Source organism: Dama dama, chromosome 33 (assembly GCF_033118175.1).
Source record: "Dama dama isolate Ldn47 chromosome 33, ASM3311817v1, whole genome shotgun sequence".
In the NCBI taxonomy this organism is placed as follows: domain Eukaryota; kingdom Metazoa; phylum Chordata; class Mammalia; order Artiodactyla; family Cervidae; genus Dama; species Dama dama.
In genome coordinates this window covers 77180759-77203651 of record NC_083713.1, presented here as the reverse complement: position 1 = coordinate 77203651, position 22893 = coordinate 77180759, and positions in this window count along the sequence as shown.

Genomic DNA, 22893 nt, shown 5'->3' with positions numbered 1-22893 from the left:
TATTTTCACTCATGAATATAGGTACAAAGACTCCTAAACTATTAGCAAACAAAATCTAGTAATGTGTGAAATAATATCAAATGAAGTCAAGTTCTTAGAAATGCCATCATTATGTAACATTATAAAATCTGTTAATATTTTTATTGAATTATAAGTTAAAGTAAAAACTCATAAAATTATCTGAATAAACATAAAAATGTATTTGATCTATTTTAACACCTATTTCTTTTAAAACCCTTGGAAAACTAGGAATAGCATGAAAATTCTTTTACAAGATGATTAAATACAAATCAAATATTATGCCTAATGGTAGAACATTAGAAGTTGTTATTTTCATTTCAGAAATGAGTAAAATATGTTAATTAATATTGTGTCTATCAATATAGAACTGGAGGCTCTAAACAGATCAACATGAATAACAAATATACAAAAATAAGAAAATTTTCATAGAAACAAACCTGTCATTAATTGAATACAGCAAGATTTTCCATAAATAAACTTAGAGATTATAAAGGCAGATATAGAATACAATGTTTAGCAGATTTTTTAGATATAAGGTCAGTATATAAAGCTAATGAAATATATTTTTATCAATTTATAGAACATATATTATGAGTCATATATGTAAAATAGCCACAAAATGAAAGTCCTTAAAATGAGTCTTATAAATCTTATACATGATCCTTCAAGATAAATTTAATTTTCCAGAGTGTTTTGTGGAAATTGACAGTTTCTTAATTTTATATTAATAAAAGATCAAGATTAGCTAAGAAAGCAGTATTGTACAGAAGAGCCCCCAAACAAACACAACCCACATATTCATCAATCTGATAAATAATTAAACATATATATATATATATGTCCATATAATGGACTTGCTTGACTATAATAATAATAATAATGAAGAATTGACATACTTTACAATATGGATGGATGAAACTTGAAAGCATTATGCTGAATGAAAGAAGCCAGTCATCAAACACACACATTGCATGAAATATCTAGCACAGGCATGCCTTCAGATAGCAAAAGTAGACTCATGTTTGTTTACTGCTCTGTGGATGATGGGGACTAGAAACTGACGTGCTGGGGAACACAGTTTTATTACCAGGTGGTTAAAATGTTCTTAACTTAAACTGCAGTGATAGTTATATAACCCTGTGAATATACTAAAAATATATTAAATTATACACTTTAAATGGATGGGTATTTTAGTAGATAAATTATGTCTCAAAAAGATGCAGAAAAATACTGGCAACAGCAGTTTGCAAAGGAACACCTGTATATATTACGACTGTATGCTTCTGACCCAATTGACAAACAATAGAGAGTGAAAACCAGTAGACAAGCCAGAGATGGACAGATGCATTCATAAAAATCTATTGAAATGGCTTTATAAATCACTGAGACAAAAGATGAAATAGTCAACAAATGGCTCTTGAAAAAATAAAATGGAATCCTTTGCATGAAACACAAAAATAAATTAAAGATAAATTAAAAAGGAGAGAAAAAGATTGAGTTTTTGGAGGGAATACATAAAAATATGTTTATTATGTTAGTGCAGGCAAATAATTATTAACATATAAGAAAATATAAGCCATGAAAGAAAATATTGATCAATATATGTATTAACATGTGTAAACTTTTGTGCATCAAAAAATAATAAAAATGATATGATAAACCACACTTTATCAGAAGTTATTTACAACAAATATATTGCATTTGTTTCTAAAATAAAGAACCACAAGTAAGTAGAAAAAACATAAACAGTCTAAGAGAAAAATTATGAATAGATAATTAACACAAAAAGAAGTTCTAGTTTACAATGAGCTTATGAAAATTTGCTGAACCTCACAAGGGGATGGAGAGTGAAATCACTCAGTTGTGTCGGACTCTTTGCAACCCCATGAACTGTAGCCTTCCAGGTTCCTCCACCAATGATATTTTCCAGGCAAGAATACTGGAGTGGGTTGCCATTTCCTTCTCTTGATCTTCCCAACCCAGGTATCAAATCGTGCCTTCCTGCATTGCAAGCAGACTCTTTACCATTTGAGCCGCCAGGGAGACCCTCACAAGTGGATGGAGAAAGCTAGTTAAATCCACAGTGGAGCACCTTTCACATTTCAGTTCAGTTCAGTTGCCCAGTTGTGTCTGACTCTTTGCGACCCCATGGACTGCAACACACCAGGCCTACCTGTCCATCACCAACTCTCAGAGCTTGCTCAAACACATGTCCATCCAGTCAGTGATGCCATCCAACCATCTCATCCTCTGTCATCTTATTCTCCTGCCTTCAATCTTTCCCAGCATCAGGGTCTTTTTCAATGAGTCAGTTCTTCACATCAGGTGGCCAAAGTATTGGAGTTTCAGCTTCAGCATCAGTCCTTCCAATGAATATTCAAGACTGATCTCCTTTAGGATGAACTGGTTGGATCTCCTTGCAGTCTAACGGACTCTCAAGAGTCTTCTCCAACACCACAGTTCAAAAGCATCAATTCTTTGGCACTCAGCTTTCTTTATAGTCCAACTCTCACATTCATACATGACTACTGGAAAATCCATAGCTTTGATTAGACGGACCTTTGTTGACAAAGTAATGTCTCTGCTTTTTAATATGCTGTCTAGATAGGTCATAGCTTTCCTTCCAAAGAGCAAGCACCTTTTAATTCCTTGGCTTCAGTCACCATCTGCAGTGCTTTTGGAGCCCAAAAAAATAAAGTCTCTCACTGTTTCCATTATTTCCCCATCTATTTGCCATGAAGTGATGGGACCATATGCCATGATGTTAGTTTTCTGAATGTTGAGTTTTAAGCCAACTTTTTCACTCTCCTCTTTCACTTTCATCCAAGATGATGTGAGTACTCACCTAGAGCCAGACATCCTGGAATGCAATTACCTGGACACTCACAGGCAAGTCTGGGTCAATCTCTTATGGGTCACTGCTCCTTTCTCCTGGGCCCTGGGGTACACCTTTTGCATTCTTACTCTATTTTTCTAGAAAGAACAGAGAATACTATGTCTTGATGAAGACATAGATCAGTGGGACTGCTTTTGTAATTCTTTTGTTAATGGGATTATAGATGTTAATTGTTGCAATCTCTTTGAATAAATATTTTTTATACTAAAGTTGAAGATACACATCCTCTATTACCTAGCAATCCATTCCTAAATATATTTCCTAGAGAATTTTGCATACTTTTATAAAGGAGATACACATCTTAATTTCTGTTACAAATAACAGTGCTTAGAGTGTGTGTTTATATATGGAAATACATGTGTATACATTATGTACATATACCCACAGTAACAGTCATTGTCTCATCAACAGAAGAATGGGGTAAATTAATAGGGTTTATTTATACAATATGAATATAATCAGTGAAACTAGAAACACTGAAGTAACAAATGCCAACATGAAGAGTTTGACAAATCTATTGATTGACAAAACATACACAGTAAGTAACTACTTAGATAAACATGAAAGACAAGATATATATAATAAAATATAGCATAATTTTATATAGATATTATTCTATATATGTACATATTTACTAAAATAATATATACATATACATGTGAATAAAGAAATCAAAGTTAGATTACTGCCGATTATTGGAAAGGAAAACAATTGTATTTGATGCAACCAGTTGGGTATCAGGTACCACAACTGGATTGGCAATATAATATTTACTTATAAAGCTGATGGTGAAACAGAATTTTTTTTAATTGTATTCTTTATGAGTTTGTTGTATTTCAAAAAATTTTAAAAATGAAATAGGCTTGTAACATATACTAGTAGTTTGTGCTGCTCACTCAGTGGGTCACTCAGTTCTGTCCAACTCTTGTGACCCTTTGGACTGTAGTCCTATAGACAGGCTCCTCTGTCTATGGGAGTTTCCAGGCAAAAATACTGAAGCAAGTTGCCATTTCCTCCTTGAGGGGATCTTAGAGCACTTAAGAAATATGTAATCTAATTCTTTTTATTCTATTCATTCTTTTCAACAACACAGCAATTCTCCAAAGTTTAGAATTCCCAAATTATCCTTGTGAGTGTATAAATCACCCTGAATAGTTTCTAAATAGTGAAATAATTCTAATATATTTGCTGTTGCTACATATCTTGCTGGGCAATTATATAGACCATGTTTAGTTCAATGTGTTCAAGGAAAGCTACAAGAAACTAACAGGCACAATAATGTTTATTAAATTAATTTTAATAAGAAACTAGTAATACTAATTTAAAATAAATTTTAGAGTAGGAACATGGTTACAGGTATTGAATACATTTTACTCAAATGGTTGTTGTTTATTTGCTTAGTTGTATCCAACTATTTTGCAATCTCATGGGCAGTCTCCTCTGTCCATGAGGTTTCCTGGGCAAGAATACTGGAGTGGGTTACTGTTTCCTTCTCCAAGGGATGTTCTCAACCCGGCTATGGAACCCACAACTTCTGCATTGGCAGGCGGATTCTTTACCACTGAGCAACCAGAGAAGTCCCAAGATATAATGAAATTGAAAGTAAAGGCTAGCATCATGGTGATATAAGTTGTCTCTCCTTTATGTCTTCTCCTTTAAAATCTAAAATTTACCTTTCATTCATGAACAAAAATGCCTCTTTGGCAGCTTTGAGACCAGCGCTATACACCAAGCTCCTCAGAAGGAGCACTGGCCATCCATGCAACAGGAAATAGAATAGACCTTGGTGCAAACTATCGAACCAGCAGGAGCCTGTGAGTCAGCCTCATCCCTCTTGGCTGTATTCAGCAAGCACCTGGAGATCACTGACTTGAGCAGATAAAGCAGGTCTTTTTGGTAGTCCCAGCGTTTAGAGGAGAGGATCAAATACTCTGTTGGAGGGGTGGAAATGCAAGCTTGGAGGCATAGGGAAGAGTAAGAGAAATTTTAGCAGTGTGCCCCTCACCTAAGATAGAGCAACGTGGAGCTCATCCAGCCTGCAGTGACCTCTCCTGTGAGTGCTCCACTTCACCTGTGTGCACGATGCTCTAGGGAAAACTACTTTGGTACCACAGCACCCTGAGTACAGAGGCAAGACCTCCATGGCTGGGGAGAGGGAGGTCAAGAAAGAGGCAGATGAGAACACAAGAGGGCGTTAAAAGGATCCAGAAGAAAGCCTGCCCACAAACTCCTGGCTAAGCACAACTGTCTGAACCCCTTAAGCGACCCAAAGTCATAAAGTATCAAACCTATGCCTCTGCCCTTCACTACGCTGCCCGTTCCCTTCATGCTCTTTCAAGGGTGACGCTGAGAGCAGGCCCCAGCAAATAGTAAGTACATGTAGAAAACAAGCTGAGGTCTTACGGCAAGAATGTATGTGCGTTCTTAGCCACTCAGTCCTGTCTGACTCTCTGTGGCCCCTGGACTATAGCCTGGAATCTTCCAGGCAAGAATACCGGGGTGGGTTGCCATTTCTTTCTCTGAGGGGATCACTTCTACCCAGCAAGGGAACCTGTGTCTTTTGTGTCTCCTGCATTGGCAAGCCGGTTCTTGAAGGAAAGAAACTATAAACTTCAGCTGCAATATCAGCTTCAGGAAAACGAAGCGGAGGTTTCCAGAAACCATCCTGATGAGCTATGAAATCAAGGAAAAACACTCAAGAATTCTGCCACAAGAAGAAGCAGAGTCAAGAAACAACTGTATTGATACAAAATCAGAGAAAATCTCAGACAAAATCTGATGTAAAAAGTATCTCCCATCTGAAAGCAGCTAGTAAACATTGTTGGATGTGACAACTCTTCCAAAAGTAAAACAGCAGAGCAGCATTCCAAGGAACATGAAGAATCAAGGAAGTACGGAATCACTAAAAGATATCAATAGTCTTTCAGTAATCTAACCAGATACATGGAAATCTGAGATTTACCCCAAAATAGATTTCTTCGGCCACACTGCCTGCCTAACATGAGTGATCTTAGTTTCCTGACCAAGGATCAAACCTATGCCCCCTTCAGTGGAAGCTCAAAGATTTAACCACAGGACTGTCAGGAACATCTCAACTCAAAAATATTTAAAGTGGTTATCTTGAGGAAAATCAATGAGCTACAGAAACAAGTGAAACAATACAAACAAAAAACACAGAGATACAAATCAAAGATAATAGAAAATTAACACATGAATAAAATGAGAGATAGACCAAAGATATATAAATAAAAAACAGATTTTGAATAAAAAACAGAAATTCTGAAACTAAAGAATTTAGTGACTGAAATAATGAATGCAAAAGAGAACATTGACAGCAAAATAGACCAAACAGAAAAGAGAATCAGTGAATTGGACTGTGGGAATTTTGATACAACCCAGTAAGAGAAGAACAAAGAAAAAGGATGAAAAAGAAAATGGAAAGTCTTTGTGATCTATAAGATTCCAACAAAAAAAGCAAATAACAGATTCACTTAAGTCCCAGAGGAAAGAAGATGGAGAAGGGTGTATAAAGTTTATTTAAACAAATAGTGGCTGAGCACTTCCCAAATTTTGGAAGGAACTTGAACATTTAATTTCCAAAAGTTATTAAATCACTCATCATTTCAATCCAAAATGATCTTCTCCCAGACATGATAATGAAACTGTCAAAAACAAAAGATTAACAGAATTCCTAAAAGGACCAAGAGAAAGAAAAAAAAAAAAAGGTTATAACCTACAAAGGAACTGTAATAGACTATCAGAGTTCTCAGTAAAACACTTTACAGATCAGGAAATAGTGCAATGAATAAATACATATAGCAACCAAGAATACCTTATCTGGCAAAGTTAGCTTTCAGATATGAAGGAGGAATAAAGAATTTCCCAAATAATGAAAGTTGAGGGAGTTTATCACCACTAGACCTGCCTTACAAGAAATGCAGAAACAAGCTCTTCAAGCTAAAAGAAGAACATGGTAATTAGTAATGTGAAAAAAAAAAAAAAAAAAATGGGAAAATACACAACACACTAGTAAAGGTGAAAATATATAGTCATTTTGGAAAACTTCAATTCTATAATAGAATGATGAACTGACCACTTAACTATAGTGCAAATGTTAAAGTGTAATAAAAATAACAATGTGCGTGTGTGCACAGTTATGTCTAACTCTTTGTGACCCATGGGCTGCAGACCGCCAGGCTCCTCTGTTCATGGAATTTTCCAGGCAACATTACTGGCATGGGTTGCCATTTCTGTTTCCAGGGGATCTTCCCAAACCAGGGATCAAACCCATGTCTCTTGTTTCTCCTGCATTGGCAGGCAGGCTATTTGCCACTACTGCCAGTCCTCCAAATAATAATAGCTACTATAATTTGATAATGAGTATTCAGTATAAAAGGAGGCAACTTGTGACACTAAAAACATAAGGGGGTGGTTGAAATGGTAGAGTTTTGCATAGAATCAAAGTTGCTATCCGCATAAAGTGGACTATTATAAGATATTTTATGTAAAACTTATAACCACACAGCAGAAGCCTACAGTAGATTCAAAATGATAACAAGAAGGACATCAGAGTATACCACTAGAGAAAATCATAAATTCCTAAGTAAAAGCAGAAAAGAAGAGGAAAAAGAAATAGAACTACAAAACAGCCAAAGAGTGATTATTAAGATGGCATTAGTAAAGTTTTTGAATATCTATAATTACTGTAAATGTAAATGGACTGAATTATCTAAATAAAAGACACAGAGTGACTGGTTTGAATAAACATGACCCAAGTCTATGGTGCCTACAAAAGACTCACTTCAGTTTGAAGAATAGAGTTGTCTTGAAGTAATGGCATGGAATAAGCTATTCTATGCAATTGCAAACCAAGTGATATTGCTACACAAATATCAGATAAAATAGACTGTACTCCAAAAGTAGTAATGAGATAATTATATTATCATTACAATGTTAATGGAGTTAACTCATCAAGAAGATATAACAACTGAAAATATATATGCATCTAACATCAGAGCACATAAGTGTATTAAGAAAATGCTGTTAGATCTGAATGGAGAAGTAGCAATACAATAATATTAGAGGACTTCAACAGCCCACTTTCAGCAATGGATAGAAGACTGAAAATTAACTGGGAAACATTGAACTTGAACTATACTCTAAAACAAATGAACTGAACTGACATATATAGAGTATTCTACCGAACAGCATCAGAATACAGATGTTTCTCAAATGCATTTGAAATATATTCTAAAACATATCATATGATAAGTCACAAAAGAAGTCTTAACAAACTTGAGATTGATGTTACATCATTTTTATTTTATTTCTTTTTTTCTGACAACAATAGTAAAAATGTAGAAATCAACAAAAAATGGGAAAGGCAGAAAATTTCAAAAATTTGGAAAATCAACAACATATTCCTGAACAGCCAATGAGTCAAAGAAAAATTCAAAATGGAAATCAAAAACATCTTGAAACAAATGAAAATGAAAACACAACACGCCCAAATCTATGGAACAGTGATGAATTTGTACTTAGAGAAAATTTTATAGCAATAAATGCATGTGTTAAAAAATAAAAAAGATCTTAAATACACACGTATGTTATGTTTCAAGGAACTAGGGGGAAAAAAAGAACAAATTGAGCTCAAAATAAGCAATAAGCAAAAGGAAAGAAATAACAAAGATCAGAATGGAAATAAGTAAAACAGACAAGAAAAATAGAAAATAAAATGTATATAAAAATAATATTTCTAAAAATAGAAAATAACAAAGTTAAAGCCTGCTTTATTTAAAAGATAAACAAAATTGACAGAACTTTAACTAGACTAACTCCAAATAAATTTTATAAAAATTTCAAATAAAATCAGGAATGAAAGAGAAGAAATTGCAATTGAAATTACACAAATACACAGGATCATAAGAGACTACTATGTACAATGGCAAGTCAACAAGTTGGATAGACTAGAAGAAACAAATTCTTAGAAACACACACCTAAGAGTCAATCATAAAGAAATAGGGAACAGGCCAATAGCAAGTAAGGAGATATTGACTCAGTAATCAAAAACCTCCCAACACAGAAAAGCCTAGGTCCAGATGGTTTCACTGGCAATTCTACCAAACTTTTAAGGAAAATGTAATGGCAATCCTTTTTAAATTCTCCCAAAAGTATTAAAGAGAAAAAAAAAAAAAAAAAAAACTTTCAAACGTATTTTAAAGTCCAGAACCATACTAATACCAAATCTAGATAGGGACATTATGGGACAAGAAAACAATAGATCCATCTTCCTGATAGATATAGATGCAAAAAATCTCAATAAAATATTAGCAACCTAAATCCAACACATTTAAATGATTATGCACCACAATCAAATGGAATTTATTACTAGGACACAAGAATGGCTTATTATGTGCAAATCTTTAAATGTGAAATATAACATTAATAAGTTGAAAGATAAAATTCATATGATCAACTCAATAAACACAAAAAACAGAGCATTTGATAGATTTCAATATTCTTTCATAATAAAAATACTCAATGGATCAGATATAGAAGGAATATTCTATAAAAAATTTAAAAAGACCATCTATAGTATACTCAAAGTTAATATCATATACAATGAGGGAAGATTAAAAGCTTTTCTCTTAAGATCACAGACAAGCTCGGGTCTGGTGCACTGGGAAGACTCAGAGGAATCCGGTGGAGAGGGAGGTGGGAGGGGGGAATTGGGATGGGTAATACATGTAAATCCATGGCTGATTCATGTCAATGTATGACAAAAACCACTACAATATTGTAAAGTAATTAGCCTGTGACTAATAAAAATAAATGAAAATAAATAAATAAATAAATCTTTAGGACCCTTAAAAAAAAAAAAATCATAGACAAGACTAGAATGTCCACTCTTACCACTCTTATTCAATATAGTTCTGGATGTCCTAGCTAGAGCAATCATCAGGCAAGGTAAATAAATAAAATCCATCCAAAATTAGAAAGGAAGAAATTAAATTTCTGTTATTTGCTGCAAAAGAAACAAAGTAAGCTCATTCTCAATAACACCAAAAACAATAAGGTATTTAGGAATAAAGTTAATGAAGAAAGGGATAATCTGTACAAAGAAAAACAAGATTATGTCATAAAAAAAATGAAGGAACAAAAAATGGAAGATATCCCATTTTCATGAATCAAAATAATCAATAGTGTTAAAATACCCATATTATTGAAAGCCAAATGTAGATTCAATGTTATTTCTATTAAATACCAGTAACATTTTTCTTTTCTTTCTTTTTTTTTTTTTTGGTAAAAGTAGAACAAAATTAAATCTGTAAGAAAGTACAAAAACACAAAAACCAGAAACAGTCCTTAGAAAGCTGGAGGCATCACACTTCCTGATTTCAATCTATATTACAAAGGTATAGTAATTTAGACAATAAGATACAAGCATAGAAATAGACAAGTAAACCAATGAAACACCGACAGCCCACAAATAACCCCCATGTATATGAACAGCTAATATTGTAACAAAGGAGCCAAGAATATTCAATGCTGTAGAACAACCTAGAGAGGTGGGCTGGGATAGGAGGTGGGGAGGGGGGTAGAGATTCAAGAGGGAGGGGACATATGTATACCTGAGACAGTTAACTCTGGCAAGTTGATAAGGAGTCCAAGCTTAAGGCCTTGAGAAGGCAAAATGATAGGATACTGAAAGAGAAACTCCCCAGGTCAGTAGGTGCCCAATACGCTACTGGAGATCAGTGGAGAAATACACCAGAAAGAATGAAGGGATGGAGCCAAAGCAAAAACAATACCCAGTTGTGGATGGGATTGGTGATAGAAGCAAGGTCCGATGCTATAAAGAGCAATATTGCATAGGAACCTGGAATGTTAGGTCCATGAATCAGGGCAGATTGGAAGTGGTCAAACAGGAGATGGCAAGAGTGAATGTCGACATTCTAGGAATCAGCAAAATAAAATGGACTGGAATGTGTGAACTTAACTCAGATGACCATTATATCTACTACTGTGGGCAGGAAACCCTTAGAAGAAATGGAGTAGCCATCATAGTCAACAAAAGAGTCCGAAATGCAGTACTTGGATGCAATCTCAAAAACGACAGAATGATCTGTGTTCATTTCCAAGGCAAACCAGTCAATATCAGGGTAATCCAAGCCTATGCCCCAACTAGTAACGCTGAAGAAGCCAAAGTTGAATGGTTCTATGAAGACCTACATGGCCTTTTAGAACTAACACCCAAAAAAGATGTACTTTTCATTATAGGGGACTGGAATGCAAAAGTAGGAAGTCAAGAAACACCTGGAGTAATAGGCAAATTTGGCCTTAGAGTACGGAATGAAGCAGGGCAAAGGCTAATAGACTTTTGCCAAGAGAATGAACTGGTCATAGCAAACACCCTCTTCCAACAACACAAGAGAAGACTCTACACATGGACATCACCAGATGGCCAACACCAAAATCAGATTGATTATATTCTTGGCAGCCAAAGATGGAGAAGCTCTATACAGTCAGCAAAAACAAGACTGGGAGCTGACTGTGGCTCAGACCATGAACTCCTTATTGCCAAATTCAGACTTAAGCTGAAGAGAGTAGGGATAACCACTAGACCATTCAGGTATGACCTAAATCAAATCCCTTATGAATATACAGTGGAAGTGAGAAATAGACTTAAGGGGCTAGATCTGATAGACAGAGAGCCTGATAAACTATGGATGGAGGTTCATGACATTGTACAGGAGACAGGGATCAAGACCATCCCCATGGAAAAGAAATGCAAAAAGGCAAAATGGTTGTCTTAGGATGCCTTACAAATAGCTGTGAAAAGAAGAGAAGCAAAAAGTAAAGGAGAAAAGGAAAGATATTCCCATTTGAATGCAGAGTTCCAAAGAATAGCCAGGAAAGATAAGAAAGCCTTCCTCAGCGATCAATGCAAAGAAATAGAGGAAAACAACAGAATGGGAAAGACTAGAAATCTCTTCAAGAAAATTAGAGATACCAAAAAACATTTCATGCAAAAATGTGCTCAATAAAGGACAGGAATGGTATGGACCTAACAGAAGCAGAAGATATTAAGAAAAGGTGGCAAGAATACAGGGAAGGACTGTACAAAGAAAGATCTCCATGACCCAGATAATCCCAGTGGTGTGATCACACACCTAGAGCCAGACATCCTGGAATGTGAAGTCAAGTGGGCCTTAGAAAGCATCACTACAAAGTGGATGTGATGGTAGTCCAGTTGAGCTATTTCAAATCCTAAAAGATGATGCTGTAAAAGTGCTGCACTCAATATGCCAGCAAATTTGGAAAACTCAGCAGTGGCCACAGGACTAGAAAAGGTCCGTTTTCATTACAATCCCTAAGAAAGGCAATCCCAAACAATGCTCACACTACCACACAATTGCACTCATCTCACACGCTGGTAAAGTAATGCTCGAAATTCTCCAAGCCAGGCTTCAGCAATATGTGAACCGAGAACTTCCAGATGTTCAAGCTGGTTTTAGAAAAGGCAGAAGAACCAGAGATCAAATTGCCAATATCTGCCGGATCATCGAAAAAGCAGGAGAGTTCCAGAAAAACATCTATTTCTGCTTTATTGACTATGCCAAAGCCTTCAACTGTGTGGATCACAATAAACTGTGGAAAATTCTGAAAGAGATGGGAATACCAGACCACCTGACCTGGCTCTTGAAAAATCTGTATGCAGGTCAGGAAGAAACAGTTAGAACTGGACATGGAACAATAGACTGGTTCCAAATAGGAAAAGGAGTACGTCAAGGCTGCATATTGTCACCCTGCTTATTTAACTTATATGCAGAGTACATCATGAGAAACGCTGGGCTGGAAGAAGCACAAGCTGGAATCAAGATTGCCGGGAGAATTATCAGTAACCTCAGATATGCAGATGACACCACCCTTATGGCAGAAAGTGAAGAGGAACTAAAAAGCCTCTTGATGAAAGTGAAAGAGGAGAGTGAAAAAGTTGGCTTAAAGCTCAACATTCAGAAAACTAAGATTATGGCATCTGGTCCCATCACCTCATGGGAAATAGATGGGGAAACAGTGGAAACAGTGTCAGACTTTCTTTTTGGGGGCTCCAAAATCACTGCAGATGGTGATTGCAGCCATGAAGTTAAAAGACACTTACTCCTTGATATGAAAGTTATGACCAACCTAGACAGCATATTAAAAAGCAGAGACATTACGTTGCCGACAAAGATCCATCTGGTCAAGGCTATGGTTTTTCCAGTAGTCATGTATGGACGTAAGAGTTGGACTATAAAGAAAGCTGAGTGCAGAAGAATTGATGCTTTCGAACTGTGGTGTTGGAGAAGACTCTTGAGAGTCCCTTGAACTGCAAGGAGATCCAACCAGTCTATCCTAAAGGATATCAGTCCTGGGTTTTCATTGGATGGACTGATGCTGAAGCTGAAACTCCAATACTTTGGCCACCTGATGCGAAGAGTTGACTCATTGGAAAAGACCCTGATGCTGGGAGGGATTGGGGGCAGGAGGAGAAGGGGACGACAGAGGATGAGATGGCTGGATGGCATCACCGACTCGATGGCCATGAGTTTGAGTGAACTCCGGGAATTTGTGATGGACAGGGAGCCTGGCATGCTGCAGTTCCTCAGGCCGCAAAGAGTCGGACACGACTGAGCGACTGAACTGAACTGAACTAAAGAGGAGATAAACATTCTTTTTCACATTAGTTTGCCTTAGACAGTAGGGCTGGTAGGGAGCAGTATCTCTTGTTCAGGAACATGACTTTTTTTTTTTTTTTTTTTGACCTTTGGGCATGTTATTGAAGAAGGTTTGGCTAAAAACTTCCATAGTCTTAAATTCTGGGTTAACTTGTTCCTTCTGGCTAATCTTGTGCTGATGTCATCCCAGGGTGTATGTTATGGGAAAGGGTCTGGGCAAAGTTCTCACAGCCTTGAGGTACTTTTTATTTATTCTCAGTAGCTAGTTGAGAAGAACGAGTGAAAGACGCTCAGTTGTGTCTGGCTCTGTGTGACCCTGTGGACTGTACAGTCCATGGAATTTTCCAGGCCAGAATACTGGAGTGGGTATCCTTTCCCTTCTCCAGGGCATCTTCCCAGCCCAGAGTTGTCCCATATCACAGGAGGTTTGTTTTTACCAGCTGAGCCACAAGGGAAGCCTGAGAAGTGCATAAGTCCCCGTTTAAACTGGTGAGGTGGGTGCTCTCCTGCTCCCTTCTGATGTCTATGTGAGAGGCGTTTTCTGTAACTTCACTTTAAATAAAATCTACACAAAGCTCTGAGTGACTGAGACTGTTTTTGGTCCCCAAGTTAAATCTCCTTTGGAGACAACAAATGTGGCAGTCTGCTCACTGTTCACCACTAAGCTATCATACCTATGGCTGATTCATGTCAATGTATGGCAGAAACCAGATCAGTTGGTACAGAATCCACCTTCAACACAGGAGACCTGGGTTCAGTCCTTGGATTGGGAAGATCCCTTGGAGAAGGGAACAGCTACCCACTCCAGTATTCTGGCCTGGAGAATTCCATGGACTGTATTAGTCCATGGGGTCACAAAGAGTCGGAGATAACTGAGTGACTTTCACTTTCACATGTCAGAAAACAACACAATATTGTAAAGCAAGTATCCTCCAATTAAAAAATAATTAAATTTTAAAAAATGATAAGTATGTGACTTGAGGGGGTGTTAGCTAATGATATAGAAGTAATCACATTGCAATATTATAAATGTATCAAATCATCATGTGCATCTTAAACTTATATAACATGAAATTGACTGGATGTCATAAACCTGGAAGAGCCAAAATAGAAATGTCTAATGAATCCTAAAGTTCATAGCAATGCATTCATGATGCACAAAGATGACGGATAATGGGGAGAGGTAAAAGATTAGCTCTTTGAAAACTCATGGAAAAAGTCTTTTACTGTATGCCAGGTAGCAAACAAGGAGTAAATAAAAATGGAGGATCAGGGATAAGTGTGCGGGAAGCGAAAATCACTCAGTCGTGTCTGACTCTTTGTGACCCCATGGACTATATAGTCCATGGAATTCTTCAGGCCAGAATACTGGAATGGGTAGCCATTTCCTTCTCCAGGGAATCTTCCCAACCCAAGAATCGAACCCAGGTTTCCTGCATTGCATGCAGATTCTTTACCAGCTGAACCACAAGGGAAGCCCAAGTATGGGGAAAGAGGGGAGATATATATCTCAAAATATCCTTTAAAATCTAATAAAGACTATTATGTGTGTGTAATTGAATCACTTTGCTGTAGATCTGAAATTAACACATTGTAAATCACCTATATTTCAATAACACTTTTTAAAAAAATCCTTTAAATAATCTTAGATTAAGATATCTTTAAATAGCTTATGTATAGTAAGGTATTTATAGAAATTTACAAATCTGTGGAGAAAGAAACTTAGGCTAGAATACAGGGATATGGGAGGGAAATTTTTCATCATATTAATTTCACCCTTTAATTTTAAATTTTGAATCCTGTGAATATATTGCCTACTCAAAAAATTTAGAATGCTAACACTAGGGGGATAAAAAGAAAGAAAATCAAAGCCTAACTCTTTACAAAATTTAAGTACCCAAGCTCTAAACTACCGAGATCTTTAATTTCATGTGTAGTTAAATAAAAATTTTCTATCAGGGAAAAAGCAAAGTGTATTTAAATAACTAATTACAAGACCAACAATGTGCCTGTTATCATTAACTATTCTTTTCTCATTGATACTTCCCTGTCATTATAAAGATTATTCATAAAGAGGTGAATTCTGAGAGGATACTTATGTTTTTATGAATTGAAGCAAATTCTATAAGGCAGTGATACTTTTATATATCATTTTACTCAGTTATCAATTCATTAAATGTTGAACTGATCACCTGCTATGTGTTAGGGGAGAAAATACTCTCCCCTTAAGGGCTTTACTGTGCTGTTATACAAACAAATGATAACACATACACACATACACCCATGCATAAACTTTGGATTCAGAATAAACAATATCTAGTCTAGAAAGTTTTGTGTATGTGCCACAATTATTGGCTTCAGAAAGTGATATTCAGACAAAAATAATTCCTGAAATAATAAGGCCAGTAGCAATTTTCTAGAAACTACCAAGAGATGAGTATCATTATTTCTTAGAGGTTATAATGGCAAAGATTTACTTTAAAAAATTATAGGCTTCATGATCCACTGAATATCATTCTATTCTGGTAAAAAGGGAATAGAACTATGGACAAAGGTTCATGATATTCCACAGGAGGCAGTGATCAAGACCAAGAAGTGCAAAAAAGGCAGAATGGTTATTTGAGGAGGCCTTACAAATAGCTAAGAAAAGACGAGAAGTGAAAGGAAAAGGAGAAAGGGAAAGATATTCCCATTTGAATGCAGAGTTCCAAAGAATAGCAAGGAGAGATAAGAAAGCCTTCCTCAGTGATCAATGCAAAGAAATGGAGGGAAACAATAGAATGGGAAAGACTAGAGATCTCTTCAAGAAATTTAGAGATACCGAGGGAATATTTCACACAGAGATGGGCACAATAAAGGGCAGAAATGGTTTGTGGTATGGGCCTAAGAGAAGCAGACACTATTAAGAAGAGATGGCAAGAATACACAGAAGAACTAAACAAAAGACTTTGAGGACCCAGATAAGCACAATCGTCTGATCACTCACCTAGATCCAGACATCCTGGAATGTGAAGTCAAGAGGGCCTTAGGAAGCATCACTAAAAACAAAGCCAGTGGAGGTGATAGAATTACAGTCGAGCTATTTCAATTCCTAAAAATGATGCGATGAAAATGCTGCACTCATATGCCAGCAAATTTGGAAAACTAAGCAGTGGCCAAAGGACTGGAAAAGGTCAGTTTTCACTCCAATCCCAAAGATAGGCAATGCCAAAGAATGTTCAAGCTACTGCACAAAGCACTCATCTCACATGCTGGCAAAGTAATGCTCAAAATTCTCCAAGCCAGGCTTCAATAGTACATGAACTGTGAACTTCCAGATATTCAAGCTAGATTTAGAAAAGACAGAGGAACCAGGGATCTAATTGACAGCATCTCTTGGATCATTGAAAAAGGGATAGAGTTCCAGAAAAAAAATCTACTACTATGCCAAAGTCTTTGACTGTGTGGATCACAACAAACTGTGGAAAATTCTTAAAGAGATGGGAATACCAGACCACCTTAGCTTCCCCTGAGAAATCTGTATGCAGGTCAAGAAGCAACAGTTAGAACTGAACATGAAACAGCAGACTGGTTCCAAATCAGGAAAGGAGTTCGTCAAGGCTGTATATTGTCACTCTGCTTATTTAACCTACATGCAGAATATATCATGTGAAATGCCAGGCTGGATGAAGCACAAGGTGGAATCAAGATTGCTGGGAGAAATATCAATAACCTCAGATACACAGATGACCCTTATGACAGAAAACGGAGAAGAACTAAAGAGCCTCTTGATGAAAGTGAAAGAAGAAAGTGAAAAAGTTGGCTTAAAATTCAACATTCAGAAAACTAAGATCATGGCATCTGGTCCCATCACTTCATGGCAAATGTGGAATCAGTGAGAGACTTTATTTTCTTGGGCTCCAAAATCACCACAGATGGTAACTGCAGCCATGAAATTAAAAGATGCTTACTCCTTGAAAGAAAAGCTATGACCAACCTAGACAGCATATTAAAAAAGCAGAGACATTTTGCTGGCAAACTTCTGTCTAGTCAAAGCTTTGGTTTTTCCAGTAGTCAGGTATGGATGTGAGAAGTGGATTTAAAGAAAGCTGAGAGCTGAAGAATTGATGCTTTTGAACTATGGTGTTGGGGAAGACTCTTAAGAGTCCCTTGGACTGCAAGGAGATCAAACCAGTCCATCCTAATAGAAATCAGTCCTGAATATTCATTGGATGGACTGATGTTGAAGCTGAAGCTCCAATACTTTGGCCACCTGATGTGAAGAACTGACCCATTGGAAAAGACCCTGATCCTGGGAAAGACTGAAGTTGAGAGGAGAAGGGGATGACAGAGGATGAGATGGTTGGATGGCGTCACTGACTTAATGGACGTGAGTTTGAGTAAACTCTGGGAGTTGGTGATGGACAGGGAGGCCAGGCGTGCTGCGATTCATGGGGTCGCAAAGAGTCGGAGATGACTGAGCGACTGAACAGAACTGAGACAGGAGCGATGTGGGGGCAGATTTTGTCTCCAAACAGAAGCTGAACAATGAGTGCTGTCCTTTTTCTCTAAAGCTCAGTCTGTTTTCATTGTACAGAAATTATCCTCAGATTATCTGGAGAAACTCAACCATTGTGCATGAGTTCTGAGGAGAGAAAACTCAAACGTGCCTGGGGCAGACACAAAAGACTTTGATGGATAAAAATTGGCAAATTTTTACAGGGAAAGAGGGTGGGAAAAGAAGGAAGGAGGAGTTTCTCTGAGTAACTAATTTTCCCCCTTAGGAAGAATTTCTGTTCTTTTTTTTCCCCAAGAATTTCATTGCTTTATTGAATGTTTCTTATATATTTTCTCTTTCATATCTGAAATTTCTGTTCTTAAACAACCTCAAGTAATTTAGCCATTTAATTTCCAAGAAGTCTTGCTACCCAAGCAGGTGATAAAAGTCAAGTAAGCAAATACATTTAATATTCAGAGAGAGGCTGTATTTTGTCTTCCCTGCAGTGTTACATAATTAAAATAGGAGTTGAGATAAGAATAAAGATAAGAAAGCATATTGCCTTTGTTATTGTCCATTTAGGTAGTCTGAGAGGTTCTTCCAAACTAATCTGCATTGAGTTGCAATATTCTTTGAGTGATAATGCCTTATATTAATGTAAAAACTTTCTCCAAGGAGCTAAAGGATTTTTATGGACATTATCTAATAAGTCTTCTTAAAGCTTTGCATAAAAGATAGTTGGTGCTTGTGACCCAATAAGCACAAAGGAGACAATGTAGATGGGAAATTCTAACTAACATCGCTTAGTAAAGCATTAGAGATGGCTACTTAAAGAGGCTCCTCATTCCTACCAAGTGTTTTTTTTTTTTTTTTTAAGATATTTCTTTCAAGCCAGGTGTTATCAGCTTGTTAGGTAGAGGCAGGACACAGGGCTTGCAAGTAAAGAAATCTGGTTTGAAATTCTATCTGTGCTAGTTATCAAACTGTGGACATCTTAGACCTTTCTACAGCTTCTAGAAAGATCTTCCTGAAAATCTTTCTAACCTGTAAAATATTAACAGCTAGAATAGTGTCATTTTGAAGATTCAGTTAAACAATGTGCATAAAACTCTGGCATCACTGAGGTGATGGACATGAACTTGGGAAACTCCAGGAAATGGTGACGGACAGGGATGCCTAGCAGGCTGCAGTCCATTCAGTCGCCGAGAATCAGACGTGACCGAAGAACAGCAACATAAAGCTCCGAGAACTGCTACCTACAGAGTGAAGGCTCAACCAGCGTTAGTTCCCTTATGCTCAGTCCTTCAAGAGTGTCCAACTCTCTGCAGCCTCATGGACTATAGTCTGCCAGGCTTCTCAGTCCATTGAATTCTCCAGACCGGAAGAGTGGAGTGGGTAGTCATTCTCATCTCCAGGGGATCTTCTCTACCCAGGGATCCAACTTGGGTCTCCTGCATTGCAGGCAGATTCCTTGCTGTCTGAGCCAATAGGGGAACCCAAGGACATAATATTAGCTCTAAAATATCACATCCAAAAATACAGTACTAAAAGCCAGAGCCAATATTTATTTATTTAAAATTTTATTGAAAATGTAGCTGTTTAGCAATTTTGTGTTAGTTTCTTATGTACAGCAAAGTGATTGCTGTGTGTGTGTGTGTGTGTATAACTGAATATACATGTATTTATTTATCCTTTTTAGATTCTTTTCCATTAAAAGTTATTACAAGATACTGAAAATAGTTCCCTGTGCTATATAGTAGCTGCATGTTGTTTATCTATTTTATATGTGGTTGTATGCATATTTTAATCCCCAAAACATGATTTATCCATCCCCTTTTCCCTTTGGTAACCACTATAGAGAACAGTATGAGGGTTCCTCATAAAATTAAAAATAGAGCAACTTTCCGATCCAGTGATCCCACTCATGGGCATATATCTGGAGAAAACTCGAATTTGAAAAGATACCTGCACCACACTGTTTGCAATGGTCAAGACACGGAAGCACCCTAAGTGTCCATAAACAGATGAAAGGGGCAAAGCAGATATGATGCATATACACAATGGGACACTACTCAGCCATAAAAAGAATGAAATAATGCCATCTGTAGCAACGTGGATGAGCCTAGAAAGTATCATAAAAACTGAAGTAAACCAGACAGAAAAAGACAACTATCATATGATATCACTTATATGTGGAACCAGAAAAACTGATACAAATGGACTTATTTACAAAATAGAAATACTCATAGACATGGAAAACAGACAAATATTTATAAATATTGCAATGTATTAAGTTAACTTAAAAGGGTCAGTCTGCATCCGATTCCTTCAATAAAGCCTTGACAGAGTTCTGAACCCCATTTTAGGCTCCAATGCTCTCAGTTTCTCCATGCATGTCTCCACAGGTGCACAATAGAGTTTCAGACTCTCTTAATTCATCAGCTTTCCCACTTTTCTCCCTGCTTGCTCAAAACATATTTTCTTCATTTTAGGCCCCATTTCTATGGAGATTTTCTAAGTGTTCTTTTTATAAACTCATTTGTATTAAGTTATTAAAGGCTTGAACAAACTGTCTTGGAAAGTCACAGTGTTTTCTTTCTTTCTTTCTTTTTTTTTTTTTTGGATTTTGCTGAAGTGGAGCAACTGCCCAAGAGATGAACCCTATAATTTTATACATTACAAATATTTGAGGATGGAAGTATGAATCATTGCCTATACTGCTTCATAAATCATGTGGGTGGATGGGATAGGAGTTCAACAGCTACTCAAGTGCCAGGAACTTTATAATCATCTTCTCGAACTAAAAGCACTAGCAGTGTCTGTTGCACCAGTGTGTTTCATTAAAAAGAAAAAAGTTCTTGCTCTTACTCTCAAAAGGATAACATTTAAGACAATTAATTATATGATAATCTTATCTTTCATCTGCATGTACACACAACCACATACATAAGCAAGTTAAATTTAAAAATAGCATCAGTAATTCAGAGAAGTTAAACAATTTTTATCCTAAATATGCATTTGCTACAGCCAGTGTACAAAATTTGGAGCATAATACTTATCAATGGACATGAGCTTGAGCAAAGTCCAGGAAATGGTGAAGGACTGGGAAGCCTGGCATGCTGCCGTCCATGGGGTCACAAAGAGTTGGACACGGCTGAGTGATTGGACAATAACAACAGCTTAGCATATGGCACATAATGCAGATTATTTTCATGAACCAAGTGACAGGATGTGTGGTCCCTCCTCTAATAAAACATTAGCATTCTGAGACTTCCCTGGTGGTCCAGAGACTCTCAATACATGGGGCTCAAGTTCAGTTTCTGGTTGGGGAACTAGCTCTCACATGCTGCGACTCAAAGATTCTGCATGCCACAACGAAGACCTGCCACCGCCCCCAAATAAATACACAAATAAATGCTGACGGTATTATCACATTGTGTCACCAAGCCGAGGTTTAAACTATGATTTTATTTAAACCTAATTTATTATGCTTTATGTCCAAGTGACCTGGGAAAAGACAGTCAAGAGAACTCAGAGGTGTGTGTTTTCAGTGAAAAAGTTAAACATAAGTGTGAGTTTGAGTTGAATTTTGAACATACTTAGTTGGAAATACAAGTGTCACATTATGGTGGACGTGTTAAATTCAGAGTAAGGTTTATGTGACTGGAACTTGTAAAGGTGTTCTGAAGTTACGAGTTTCAGAGGCACTGATATATGAACAATATGTGAAACTATTCCACTAAAGTAAAAGTGTTAGTCACTCAGTTGTGTTGACTCTTTGCAACCCCATGGACTGTAGCCCTCCAGGCTCCTATAACCGTGGGATTCTCCAGGAAAGAATACTGGAGTGGGTATTCCCTTCTCCAGGGGATCTTCTCCATCCAGGGTCAAACCCAGATCTCCCGCATTGCAGGCAGGTTCTTTCTCCAAGTGTGTTTATTACCTATAGAGTTTATCAAGTAATTTATGTTCAATGAAACTGTTTTTTTCAAATCAGAATATTGAGATGGTCAAGAAATAGTTTGAAAAGTTAAAATTAAATAGCATTAGATAATATTGCATAAAGTTAAATATACACTTATATGAATACATTTATATTATCCAACATACTTTTACCAAACACAGTACAAGCTTTTAACAAGCCCTTAAAAATATAATTGCTTATTTCTGAATGGAGTAATCATGGAATAAAATGAAGAAAAAGCAAAGCATAATATACTCCAAAGATATTAAGATACAGAATCAGAATGGGACTATTTAAAGTCCAGTTAATATTTCCAGAGAATCTAAGGTATGATAGACGTAAAACTGGGAATTCATGCAATGACTATGCTGCTTTATCGCCTAACTTCTCCTATAAATGATGCTGTTCTTATTTTATCAATTAGATAATTGAGTTTCAGAAGTCAATGATTCTTTTCAAAATTACACAAGGTATTTTATATATGTATGTATATATATACATATACATATATATATTTTTTTTAAGTTTGGTAGCTAAATGTATGCTATTCATTTAAGTTTTAATCAGATAAATAACTATTATTTTTAGTACAAGTAAGTATAAAATACATATCTATGCCAAATATACACAGCTTATCTGCAATTCAAATTTAACACTATATTCTGTATTTACACTTGCTAAATCTGGCAACACTACTTATGATTATACCCAGAATTTTACACTAGAATATACTTCTATTTCCACTATTTGCTATATAATTTAGGCATCTGGACATTTAGTGTAGATGCAACAAACTGTAGAAAGTGCACAAAATGT